The 13,707-nt window shown below is 36.6% G+C and overlaps 1 long non-coding RNA gene across 1 annotated transcript in view; it reads left to right on the forward strand.

Annotated features, from left to right (window-relative positions):
- The first annotated feature begins 7,860 nt into the window (after window positions 1-7,860).
- The window catches only part of LOC149797657 (uncharacterized), a 40,369-nt gene continuing 34,522 nt past the window's right edge, over window positions 7,861-13,707 (forward strand). Inside the window, exon 1 of the long non-coding RNA XR_016421637.1 lies at window positions 7,861-7,905. This is a non-coding gene — a long non-coding RNA (uncharacterized LOC149797657). The remainder of the gene's footprint in view (window positions 7,906-13,707) is intronic.

Consider the following 13,707-nt stretch of genomic DNA (forward strand, 5'->3'; position numbering starts at 1 on the left):
GACTATTAAATTAAGCCACACCCACTCTATGGTCAAACCGAATATGCGTTAATTTATTGCCTATGTTTCAGGCATGGTCCATTTGCACGCTTGTTTGAACTAATATATCCAGCTGAAATAGGACCCATTTTCATATAATAATCTTTGATGTCAAATTATTGTTCTAAAACTGTTTATCTCCATTTTCATCGAAGAAATTACATATCATATGTTGTTTTGCCTGTCTGGACACGCTTGCATGCTTGCGGGAATGTGCGTGTGTAAATAATTTCGACAAATTCCTTCAATGCTATTCAAGAAACTTTAAACCTTGGAATACAGTTGAGGTAGTCTGTAAATCTGTAGATGTGCAAAACCGTTTTACAATTTTGAAACAGTCAATTTGGGTCGGATGGTTTCACCTAAATTTAAAATAGTTCCCACATTGCTTAATTAACATTTTCAAGAATCAGTATGATATTATCCACCCAAGGGTAATTTCAGTTAGAGGATGAAATCCAACGCTTAGGCACACAACTGTTGCCCATGGGTCACAAAATAAAACTGGTATTGATCTCCGCTATTTAACTATAGAAAATAAATGTATTGCGAAGGAAAATAACCGAATTCATATATGAAATAACTTCTGCCCTTGTAACAGTTCTTATCGCCATGGAATATGCCTCTATGTCTCACCACGGGAAATAATTAAAATCTCCACTCCTTTAACATACAGACTGCACACATTTAATGGGCATGAACACATATATTAATACATATAACTTATATTGGCTCTAAGATGCATCACTTATGTACAGGTACTTAGTAAATGGTGTACAACTTCGAAATAACTGAAAGGATACATTATAAATGAGTTTAACACCAGGGTCCGTCTCTACCCCCAGGAACTTGGGTCATGTCCTGCAAAAAACTGAAATTCCAACTTCGACAATACATAGACGGTTGCTAGGCATGAACAATCATTTTCTGATACGAAGCAAAATTGGCTTATGGATATATTCCTGCCCCACGACTAGACCCTAATTTCACATTTATTTGGAAATAGTTAAGGCAAAGAATAGATGCGCTGGGTAAGTGTTTTACAAAACCGTAATATTATGCTCTTTTACGAACTTTAATCCCTAATCCAGCTGTGTTTATCCTGTTTCGGCCCTAAGCTGTACTCGCTGTTTTAAGCGTAATAGTGCAAACGTAAATATCACTTTTAACTTCGCCCTCTACCTTCTCCGCTCATCCATGGCAATTAAATGTTTATATGCATGATGTCTTGTCGGGTAAAATAAGATTAACAGTCGATCAACTAAATGTATGCAAAACCATTAAGGTTATGAAATATTACGTGAAATGCGAAATTGTGCTAACTTGACATCAGCTACTGTTTCACTGACTGAATTAATTTTTACCGACGAATGTTGATTACTTAAATTAAAAGTTGAAGTTTAAGAAGCAAATATACTTATAAACTTCTATGGGATATTTATGGAGATAGCGGTAAATTAACTATAAAAATATAGATACCGTTTTATTTCTTCCAGGAAAACTTCAGATTGTCTACAGAAAGCATGGATGAGAAAGTCAAACGTTTGGTGGTTGAACTCCAAACTATAGTTCAACGGAACACCAAGAGACCTTATGACGATGTGCAGAAGATGCTCACTTTATTGCAGAGATATGTAAAGGTATATTTCATTCTTAAATTTCTGCCATGAAAATTTAAGCTAACGAATCACGCACTTCTGGTTTCTAAAGAAACTGTTAAGATGCATTTTAATATTATTCTGTTTGCTTCATATACGTTGAGTGTTTGCCATTCCTGTTCACTAACACTTCAATGCTTACATTTTAGTCGTTAATAGTTCTAAGTTATATTCACTCGTACTTAGATAGAATGCTAACATCCTATGAATTTATGTATCTGCACCATCCAATCTTCATGAAATTTCGCAGATGAATTAATCTTGGATGGCAAAAATATCTTATTATTCTCAGTGTTTTACTAATGAAATGTAGCGTCACTTCTGTCACAAACATTCTTATTATACTGCAGTGTGGCTTGCACTTGTGTTTATCAATGAGTAGACACTCTTTTGGAAATGTCATATTTGCGAGAAATGTGTAAGCCAAAATTGGAAAACTACAATATTACTGCATTTACAAATTTTCTACTGCAGTAGTCACTCTGACAGTTGATACAATCCAAAGTTGTTTTTGCATGTATGCGCATATACCAAAAAACTATCAATGTAATAATTTCTGATATATTAGCTCCCGTTTGTCGTATTCATATAATAGTGCCGCATCCAAATTTTGTGTATTGGGAAATACTATGAATTACCCTAATTTTGACTATATATACCATGAAATATCCAGACGCCATCACTTTTAATGTTTTGTATCTTGCAACTTTTGTAATCTTTTAAGGCGAATAACTTAGATAAATACTTTTAGTGAATGTACCTTAACACATATTACAAGAAAAGTACATGGTTTTATGTCATAATCGTATATTTGCATGTAATGGTACACAACTGTGTAGAGATAATATCACAGTACAATATGCTGTGGTCAGTGTGACACGTAACCATTAAGACTGACGTATGGGATAGGCTGTCTACAACTTGGCAGCTTGTAATAACCAGCCTATCATGTTTGGAAGCATGAGTGGATTTTAATTAGAATTCGTTCGATAACTGTCCGACGGATATGCCAATGTATGGTGATGTGTAAGGAATGACTGGGTTAAAACAAGACTGAGCACAGCTATTGGGAAAAATTGGGCCATTCGAAACAGTTGTCATAAAATGATATTTTCCAGAATAGTCATTAATAACGCCGGACGAAGGAGGATTATTTTAACTTCGATGGGAGCTTTAAAAGTTTTGCCGGTTAGAAACGTAATCCTGATTGGCTAAGATAAACAAGGAAGTGTGTGTGTTCCCAGGCGGAAATCAAAAGATTAAAGAAATTCCCCTCACAAAACTAATCAGTAAAAGTTCTGAGAAAAGTCAGAATTTAACTCCGAAAAAAATTAAAAAGTAATTTCTCTCGAAAACTAAACCGTACAAGGAAAGTAGTCTGAAAAGTTGTGAGACCAAGAGTTAGAGAAGAGACAGAGCAAGAGCCCGGGAAGGCACAAAGGTATTGTCTTTATTGCATACAATATGTCCATTGATACTTGTTGACTTGAGTTCAAAAGTTAATTGTTACATGCATTTTGTCTCGAATGTTGTATTGTTCATGTATTGTTAGAAAATCATAATATTGCGTTAGCATAAATGAGTTCGGATTTAGTGGTTTTGTATGTAATAAAAATTATATATTGTTAAAAATTCCTTGCATTTCATCTGGTACGAATTGTAAGAAGTCAATTATGTCTTATCATGTTTGCATCATGTACTCTGAGAAATTAATTTTCCATGTCTGGAAATGTACGCTAATTAGCAAAGTAACTAGGTTAGCACCAGGAGGTGAAGTCCATTATTTCATTTGTGTAATTAAGCAGTGCATTCTTTTCAAAGGAGAAAAGATAGTGTTAGCATTAGGGACGCATGTCGTCTGACCTGGTCAGCTAATTAATTGTAGCGCATAGAGTTGCAATGATAGATATCAAATAGGTCTAATTTTCTCATCGTTCCAGTTTAGAATCCGTGGAACAGCTAGAAAATGCATTAACTTATGATGATAGTGTGATTATGTATTAGGTTGCGAACTGACGATAGCTTAGTTCTGATGAATTACGATAGACTTATCAGACGTGTAAAGAGTAGGAATATTGTTTGATCCCAGGAAAGAAAACAAACTCGCACTTATTTTGGCTGGGTATTATATTTTTATTTTAAGGAAAACACGGCTCCATTCCTGTATTGCACAGTGAAAAGAGCACAGTATAATTATAAGACTATTGATGACTCGAAGAGGTTAGAGGAAGAAGATAGAACGATGGAAAACAAACGCTGCATCGCCGACCTATCACCAACAGTGATTTGGCAAATACTGGAAGCAACCCGGTGATGCTGACATGCCGGCAATTTAAATTCAGTCAGTCGCCCAATTATATGATGATATTTGTTCTATTGGTGTAACAAAATGGCTAATTGAATTTTGGATAAATTTTGTAACTATGTTTCTAAGAAAAGTGAATCATTCAAATGTTATATTCAATTTCATGTTTTAATAATTGATTAAATTGTTATATTTTGCATACGATGGTTCGTGTTGTTGTATTTTATATCTCTGCTCAGATCTCTGTTATTCCATCCATTAAATTCTCATTTTAGTGTATTGTTTACTCGATCCGGGTAATAACACCGTGGTTGATCATGTCCTCGGTAATGACAACTAAAAACCATAACAAGTGGGTGAGATCACATCTCAACACCCCTCGCGACAATGCATAACACAAACCTCTCTTCAAAGAGTATACGCTATAAGAGGTCAATTTCAAGATTTCATGACGCCAGACAATGATTGATAAGTATAATTCTGTAAGATACTTAACTTTATACTTGGGATAATAATTAATTTTAGTCAAAGTAAGTAGGACTGGCCTTTATATGGTATAAAGTCATAATGCATAGTTTGTGATTTAGAATAATTGATATCACAATATGATGTACATTATAGTATAAATTATCTAATACAAATACAATAGCATTTTTATATGATTAATTTATTTGGTTATACTTTCAGCATTGTTCTTTAGAACAGACTAGGGTGATCATTTCAACACTAGCTTGTGCATATCTCTTTTACAGTAAAACTGTTATAGTGATTGAAACCACTAGATAGCAAGGACTTGTGTTAGTAAAAAATGCCATACCAAGCTGGTCTCTAGTATAAAGTGGTACTCGTCAATGTTTTGGCAGTTATCTATCTATATCTAAATATCTTACGCTTTCCAGTATTTCTGCAAACAATGAAATGATTTTTATATACATTTGATGGTGGACGCTACCCCCATTTATTTCAAGTTTATTTACAGAACATACTGAAAGACAATATTATAAAAGAGCAGTGTTTTCTGTTGTAGCGACATATGATGCAATTATCTCTCTGTCCTCAAAGACAATGAACTTTACTATCTGAAACATTTTTTAAATTTTAAATCAATTCCCATCTTTTTTTTAAAAACAGACCTATGCTTCACGATTATAGCACAAGTCACACGGGTCATGTAATCGCATATACAGATATAAGTTGAAAAAATAATTTTATTTGTAAAATTTAATTGCAATATCGTTATAACAGTTTATTCAATCACGCTTTTTATTGATCGACACATTAATTTTCATTTAAAACATGAAAATTATCGATCGCTGTGGACTTTACAATGGAAGTTCGGCATTACGATGGGTCAAGAATGTCGATATTGGATTGAACTATTACAAGTCCAGGGGGAATCAAGTGTACGATCGCATGAAAAAGTTGCGTGCATCTTCAGTCATGTCCTGTATGGATGTTCAACTACGAATGCGATAGAGCAGAATCATAAAATAAGTTTTATTTTTAGCATGTACATATGACATTTCTTCAAAATGATAATTTAGCATGATATAACATTGAACTTAAAAAAATCTGAATTGGCAGATATCCTTCTAGTCTTTTACATGCATGATAGCTCATACTTGCATGAGAAAATAGGTATTATCTAAGAATTGAAATAAAAGATATGACATACCATACTGAAGATATAAACAAAGTTACATAATTCCCTCCAGTTTATTGGACTTGTGAGCATATTGTTTTCCTGCTGGGGTTTCCCCCAGACTTTGTTTATAAATGACGTCATTGTCGCGTAGCTGTTTATGTTTTTGCATGACGATCGAAAATGCAATGAAATTTCAAGTATGAAGGACACAATATTTAGAGCATATGTATGCAGCAGATTTATTAGAATGACAAATACGAAAGTCTTTCCTAATATGCAGAGTAAACAGAAATTTTTCTTTTCTTATGTTAATGCCGGATATATTTCATCGTTTGGTTTCAAAAACAAAATGATATCTTAATGAGTGGCCAAGCCAAGAGTTAAAATACATCGTTTCTGGTAGCACAATTTTAGATATATCCAGTAATAACATAGCAAAAGAAATGGTATCGGGTATTATTATAGCAAATGAAGCGGTAGGATTGGGATGACCTAATATGCCAAAGTAAATTACATTTTTGTCATTTTGTGAACTACTTCACCCCATCTAAAACCACTGCGAGTCCGATCATCAATGCATCGCAGTGGGTTTGCTGTTATTGTCAATGAAGTAAGAAGAAATTACTTCAAAAGGTGTATATTCGATTTCCGTTATCAAAGATCAATTTCCGTGTCTGTCATATACGGCATTTTTTATTTGTTTGTCTAGCTCGCAAAGTACTCGTTTTTAGGTTTTGTAGATACAACTTTTGTCGGTACGCACAATCAAGTTACGCATGGCAAGAATGGGAAATCATATTTGCACGTGTGATAATATAAGGATCTATTTTTTAGATGTGAAAATATAAAAATGAAAACGTGACAACTTATTTCGCGAACACGGCTCCATATTTCACACTTATGTATATAATAAAAGAGACCATACAATTAAACAATTGCAATTTTAAACAATTTCACCATTAATTTATCTAATATAAACCTATTGTGATGGTATAATTGCATTCTTGATATTTACACTCTTTTAAGCCATGCGGAATTTCATTATCTTACGGTGTCTAATAAGAATCTTGAAAAGTGTCCTTCCTCCGAATAGGATGATATATTCATAATTAGGATGATATTATTTAGTCCTATAACAATTTTCAGTTAGTGTACATGAAAAACACATGAATCTTTATATACGACATTGCATACATATATGTTTTAACTTTTTATGGCTCAAAACATCATGAATATCCTCTGCTCCAAACACAGCAGCTGTAGCATTTGGTAATTTCAAATAGGCATCGCATACCCACACCATTCTTACTTATACAAACTTTCTCTATATTTTTTATAAAAGCTAAGGGCTGCTAACACAACCTGTCTTTTAATATTGTGCTGAAATTTGATACCTATGGGGACCGTGATGTTTTAATGATAATGGACGTTGTGTTTCACAATAGCAATGGTTTGAATAGTTAAGAAATTAAGACTTTTAATTATAACAAGACTATCGGGCTGAGGACTTTGACCTAGGGAGTGAAAGCTAGACTGGAATTTGGACTTTTAAGTGTTTTGTATTTCAACTCACTGACTTGAGAGAGGGAGGGGATTTAAGCATCGTAAGTATAGAGAGACTTATGGAGTATGCCTTGTGTAATGCAGCACAATCGTATATGCGTGTACGTAGTATACATTTTAAATGAAGATATAAATAAGATATTTGTTTTATGGAGTTAGTTTTGAGCCCATCAAGTTACAATATAATAACATTTAACGTCTGAGAAAAACTTGAAACGACGTTTTGCTGAGGTATATTTTAAACTCAACAACTAGATTTGTTTTGATCGATTTCAAAAATGTTGCAATTTATGCTAATAATTCTAGTGGCCATTGGCGGTGAGGTCAGGTGTACTAAAGAAATTGGATGACCTTGAGGCTTTGCTATCAACGAAATATCAGGAGAAGAATCAGAACATATCCAAGCACACCCAAACAATTCGGCAAATCTTGGTGAGTAAATTGTCTCGAGTTTGTATTGGCTCATTTATTTTCAGAATCGTAAATCACATGCAGAACATAGTATACATGAGTTGAATCGTACTTCTTTTTTTATATACATTATGGTTTTTCTTTTCTTAAAAAAAACAAACAATGTAACCAATTGTGATGATATATTTAACAGCCACAACAATATATGGGAAAATATGTTTCGTATCGTTTCAGGACGTCGGGATGAAAGGAAACTCTGGCAACACATCTTCGAGTGAAAATAGGTTGATAAAATATTGTATTTCGATGGTCATAGACACATGCACGAACACCCACTCTCTCTCTCTCTCTCTCTCTCTCTCTCTCTCTCTCTCTCTCTCTCTCTCACACACACACACACACACACACACACACACACACACACACAAGTAGTATAAGGGGTGAGATTAGCGACAATGGGAATTAGCATTAAAAACACCCCATGGGTAAGATTAGCGACAATGGAAATTTAACATTAACCACCCTGGGTAAGATTAGCGACAATGGAAATTTAACATGGGCAAAAAACCCTGGGTAAGATTAGCGACAATGGAATTTAACATTGGAGAAAGGAAAAAAAAGGAAATATTGAGATTAGCGACAAAGGCATTCGAACAATGGAAAAAAAAAATATCGATTCTAGGGACAAAGGCAATTGAACATGGGGAATAGAGTTTGGGTCTGTCTAGGGACAAGGGGAATTGAACATGGGAATAGAGTTTAGGTTTGTCTAGGGACAAAGGGGAATTGAACATGTTAGAAAAAAAAAACTACTTTAGGGACAAGGGTAATTGAACATGGGATTTTTTTTTTAATTTTTTTTAAATTTAAATTTAAATTTAAATTTAAAAAAGGGGTAGGCAATTGAAAAGTCATTCTCTTTTCGAGAAATATGGGTGGCCCTGAAAAGGGCCTTTGGTTTTTCTTCTTCTTCTTCTGCTTCTAATTTCTTCTTTTTCTCCACCAACTTCTTATTTTCTCTCCTACACTCTTTTTCTTCTTTTTTTTCTCCTCCTCTTCTTTCTTCTTCTCTTCCTCCTCTTCTTTCTTCCTCTTCTCATTTTCTTCTTCTTTTTCAATTTTTTCATTCCATTTTCGTATTCTTATCCTTTCCTCTTCATCCTCCTTCTCCTCCTTTATCTCTTTCATGACACCACTTATTATGTCCTTTACTTTTCTTAAGTTATTAATTTCCATCTTTAGTCGATGGGGACTATAGGAATAGTGGTCTTCATTGAGTCTCACTAACATCTGCTCCATTATTCCTAAATTGTCTAAAACGTCTTGTAATTTTTGCATTTTGTCAAGGTGGTTCGAAGCCATCTTCTTTGTAGAATGGTTTGAACGACGAATACTGTGGGTTCTTATACGAAAAGCGCGGACGTGAAGGAAAACATCCCCAAGACATAAAATTGATCTTACCTAGATCATGACCAAACAACGCGCGAACGTGAAGGAAAACATCCCCTACTTTTCTCATTTCATATAATATACTATCCACATAAGTGAAGCAACAATAAAGAAACCCCAAATCTACTATTTACACACGCAAATCATTAATACAAAATCGATAATCTACTATCCACACAATCGTACGTGAGCGGTTACAAAACCCAAACTATACTCTCCACATACGCTAAGAAACAATAAACAAAATCCATAATCTACTATCCACACAATCGTACGTGAGCGATTACAAAACCCAAACTATACCCTCCACATACGCTAAGAAACAATAAACAAAATCCATAATCTACTATCCACACAATCGTACGTGAGCGGTTACAAAACCCAAACTATACTCTTCACATACGCTAAGAAACAATAAAGAAACCCATAATCTACCATTCACACAAACTTACGTGAGCAGTTACAAACACAAACACACAAACACATACACTCGCACTATGAAAAAAGAGTTAGTGTTTATATTCACACTACTCTACCTACACACACACACACACACACACATTGGCAAATTGATGGTTATTTCTTTTCTAGAGTATTGGGTAGCCCTGAAAAGGGCTGTTTTTTTTGGAACTTCATGGACACCTGGTTAATGGTGGCACCTTCCAGGCCTGGCGCCACATACACATCTTGTTCCTCAGTTGCTTTTTACTTTTTGGGGGGAGAGAGCAGAGGCAGGATATGTGGCTTCAGAATCCCAATTGTCGGTTTCTGGGATTCTGAAATTTCTTCTTTTCTCCTTTTCCTCCTCCTCCTCTTCTTTGTATCTTCTCTCCTTCTCTTGTATCTTCTCTCCTCTTCTTTGTATCTTCTTTCCTCCTCTTCTTTGTATCTTCTCTCCTCCTCTTCTTTATTTCTTCTTTCCTCCTCCTCTCTCATCCTTCCTTCTTCCACAATGGCCTCCGCGGCCAGTTCGTTCAACAGGCGCCTGGCATATTCCAGATGCACATGAAGTTCCAACAGTTTCGCCAGTCTCGTGTTCATTCTGGTGTTGATCAATCAACAAGGGTGGCTGGACTGCCGAGCGAGTTTCAATTTATACTAAAACTGCGGACGTGAAGGAAAACATCCCCCTAAAAAACATAAAATTGATCTTACCAAGATCATGACCAAAAAACAACGCACGGACCTAAAGGAAACACTCACTCACTTTTTTATACTACCCATTCCTATTCTAAAAAAATTTTTCATTAATCACTCCAATATACTATTCACATACGCAAAGCAATCCAATCAAAACCCCCCCCCAAATCTACTCTCCCCACACCTCAAACAGCCAAAAAAAACATGATCTTAATCTACTATCCACACCAACGTACGTGAGATGTTACAAACACAAACACACAAACACATACCCTCACACTATAAAAAAGAGTTAGTGTTTATATTCACACTACTCTACCTACACACATTGGCAAATTGATTGTTATTTCTTTTCTAGAACCGCTCCGGTGGCCTAGTGGTTAGAGCGTCCGCCTCGGATGCGGGAGGTCGTGGGTTCGATCCCCGGCCGAGTCATACCAGAGACTTAAAAAATGGTACTAACAGCTGCCTCGCTTGGCGTTCAGCATTAAGAGGTTAGTGTTAGGACTGGTCGGCCTGGTGTCAGGATAATGTGACTGGGTGGGACATCATGCTACATGTCTGCGGCATGATGCCCCAGTGCTAGACATCACTATAAACTGCCACACTGCAGACATCGTAGCGATATGACTGAAAAATTGTTAAAGCTACGTTAAAAAATCAAAATCACATCACATCACATCTTTTCTAGAGTATTGGGGTAGCCCTGAAAAGGGCTGTTTTTTTTTTTTTTTGTTTTTTTTTTTTTTTGTTTTTTTTTTTTTTGTTTGCTATGGCAATCTTTTAGTTTCTAAGTCTGTACTTCTCTGTCCATTCTTCTTTCTCCCTGTTCACTTCTTCTCTGAAGAGTTCTTCTATCAAGTCTTCAGTGACTTTTAGCATTCTCACATTCTCTATCTCTTCTGGCTTCGGTATCAGACTGTGTCTGACCCTATGCAAATTCACGTAGGCTTCGTTTAGCTTAGCTAGTTTGGAGCACATCTTCGTAGGAGGATGAGTCGACAATGGATGGTTAGACTGAAAACAACCCGGTTCTTAAAGTCAAAGCGCGGACGTGAAGGAAAACATCCCTCCACGGTTTTCGAGCCGCAATGTTCAATGAGTGTCATGAGAGGGATAGTAAGAAGTCAAAGAGCATGAATCAAACATTCTTATAGCCAAACAAATCACAAAGGCATTTTTTTCAAAACACATCATTTTTTATTCAAAAATCACTTAACATTAACCAACAACTCTAACATTTTTTAACAATAATCCAACAATATAACATCAAACATTTTTTTCAATTTACACTCTACTGTAAACAGGGTTGGCAACGTTGTGAATGAAATTGTGATTTCCACTGTTGCAAGTCATTGAGTCATGGATGGACACTACGTTTCCTAGCTTAAGACAACAAAATAAGCATACTAGTCACAAAGTCAACGATTTACTTTCTCATCGTTTCTAGAAGAATCACGATCAAAATAAGTCACTAAATGTTCTTTTGCTGATAATAAGTGATCAATTTCGATCTCGACTTTCTCTTTGAATTTGTCAAAGAGGGTTTTGATGTAATGGATGTCTCGAGTCGTTAATGGAGGACAGAAATGTTCACGCAAGTCTTTATACCACCAACGTAACACGTCTTTTTTAAACAGACTCCAAGCTTCGTCCAGATATTCGTTGAATTTTTCTTCTTGACTGATGTTTTGACATCCATAGTAATCATGCTTCATCCATGTCGTAATTGTGTCTGCCAGGTATGTAGCACAGTAGGAGACCAATTGCTGTTCTTGTTCTGGACATCTCGACTTGATCACGATGTCCTTTTCGTCTTTGTGTTGGGATTCTCCTTCCACGGTCTCCTCACATTCCATCTTCAAAGCTTCTCCACTAGGTAAAGAGGGATAACAGTCTTCCATAGCTTCTAGTAATCTAGAATGACTTCTCTCAAACTGTTGATTTCTATGGTATTATCGAATTCTGCATACAGGATGACGTTCACTGTCTCGTCCAGTGGCTTTGCAAACTGAAGTTCCACACGAATCTGGCCAGATTTTATAGGGTGGAAATGTCCCTCGTCGCTGCCTTGGTCTGGAGTGAAATCGAAAGCCCACAAAGCGTAGCCTCCTGCATAATCCTCGTACGTAATGCCGTGACTGGTGTTGGTTCCTAACTGTCCCGTGGCTTCGTACAGCGACAAGTACGACCTCAAGTAATTCTTCTTGTCAAAGTTAGGTTCGAAAGGTCGGGTACACAAGGTCTTGCCATCGCGACTGACTTCGATCTTGCACACGTCAAAGTGTTGAAAGTAGAAAGGATTTTTAGCGATAGCTCCGTTGAAGGCTGTATTCTCGACCATACCAACAATCAAACGTTTGGGTAACTGTCCTTGGAACAGATGATCTTCAATCATGGATCGCTGTCCCCTAGGAATGGTGAAGGTTTTCACTTCTACGCGTCGGATCGGATACTTGGCGGTCATTCTGCTCAACGTCTGACTGATGTCGTTTCCCACTTTAGGTAACACTTCCACACGGCGTACGTAGAGTCTAGCTTCTTGGATTTTGGTTTTGTAATTATCGTCACTATCAGCTATTAAATGGAAAGCGGCACTGCTCCGATTCAGTCTCAGGCGGACATCCACCCCGTTCAGCAAATATTTTTCTTGCAACCACATGTCCAAATGCAAACGATCCATCAGTTCTAAACTGTGTCCGTCTTTGATTCTGTCTCTTCGTTCTACAAATCCCGCATTGTGGTCTTTGGCTGTATCAGTTTTGAATGTTTCAAATTCGCCTGCATCGTCAGCTTCCCATACCACACAGGCATTGAGATGAGTGTTCTTGGCGTCTATTCCGTACGTCAAGAGATTTTCCAGGTACGCTCGATAAGGGTAAGTATCCATGCTGCTACAGACTAGTTTGTTATTCAAGTACAAGTCCACTCCGCTAAACAAGGAATGCATGAAATTGTTGACGGGAGCTACTGGCTCAGTGTCTATAGCATTTCCATCCTTATCTTGAACTTTGACTTTCAAGTACAAGTAACTGCTATTCAAATCGATGTAATCTTCGGGCTGTCCTTTGATTTCAAACTCGATGGGAGCGGAATCGGTCAATGAGGAGACGGGATGAAATTCCACCCATTGGGATTCTTGCATGGTCATCATGGTGGGTGGCATGGCAAACAGATCCAGTTCCGTCTTGGAACATGGGGAAGACTCTCGGTGCATCATTTTTTTTTGTTGCTGTGTCTCAATAATCGAAAACGTCTAAGTCTCGAACGGTTCTTCTTTTCTTTGCCTTTCTAGCTTGAAGTCTGGTGAAAGGGTGTTTTCTTCGTAGTCTCTTTCTGCCTTGTCCTTGCTGAATGCCTGACTCGGTAGCGTGCAGGGCATTTATAGGTGTTTCGCGTCGGCCCAAAAGGTCTTTGCCTGTTTGCAGCAAGACATTTTTGCCTGCCCTCATGAAGGCTTCTTTAGGGTTTTGTTTGTCGATGATGACATTTTGGAG

This window comes from Sinohyriopsis cumingii, chromosome 6 (assembly GCF_028554795.1).
Source record: "Sinohyriopsis cumingii isolate HCF-2022 chromosome 6, ASM2855479v2, whole genome shotgun sequence".
NCBI lineage: Eukaryota > Metazoa > Mollusca > Bivalvia > Unionida > Unionidae > Sinohyriopsis > Sinohyriopsis cumingii.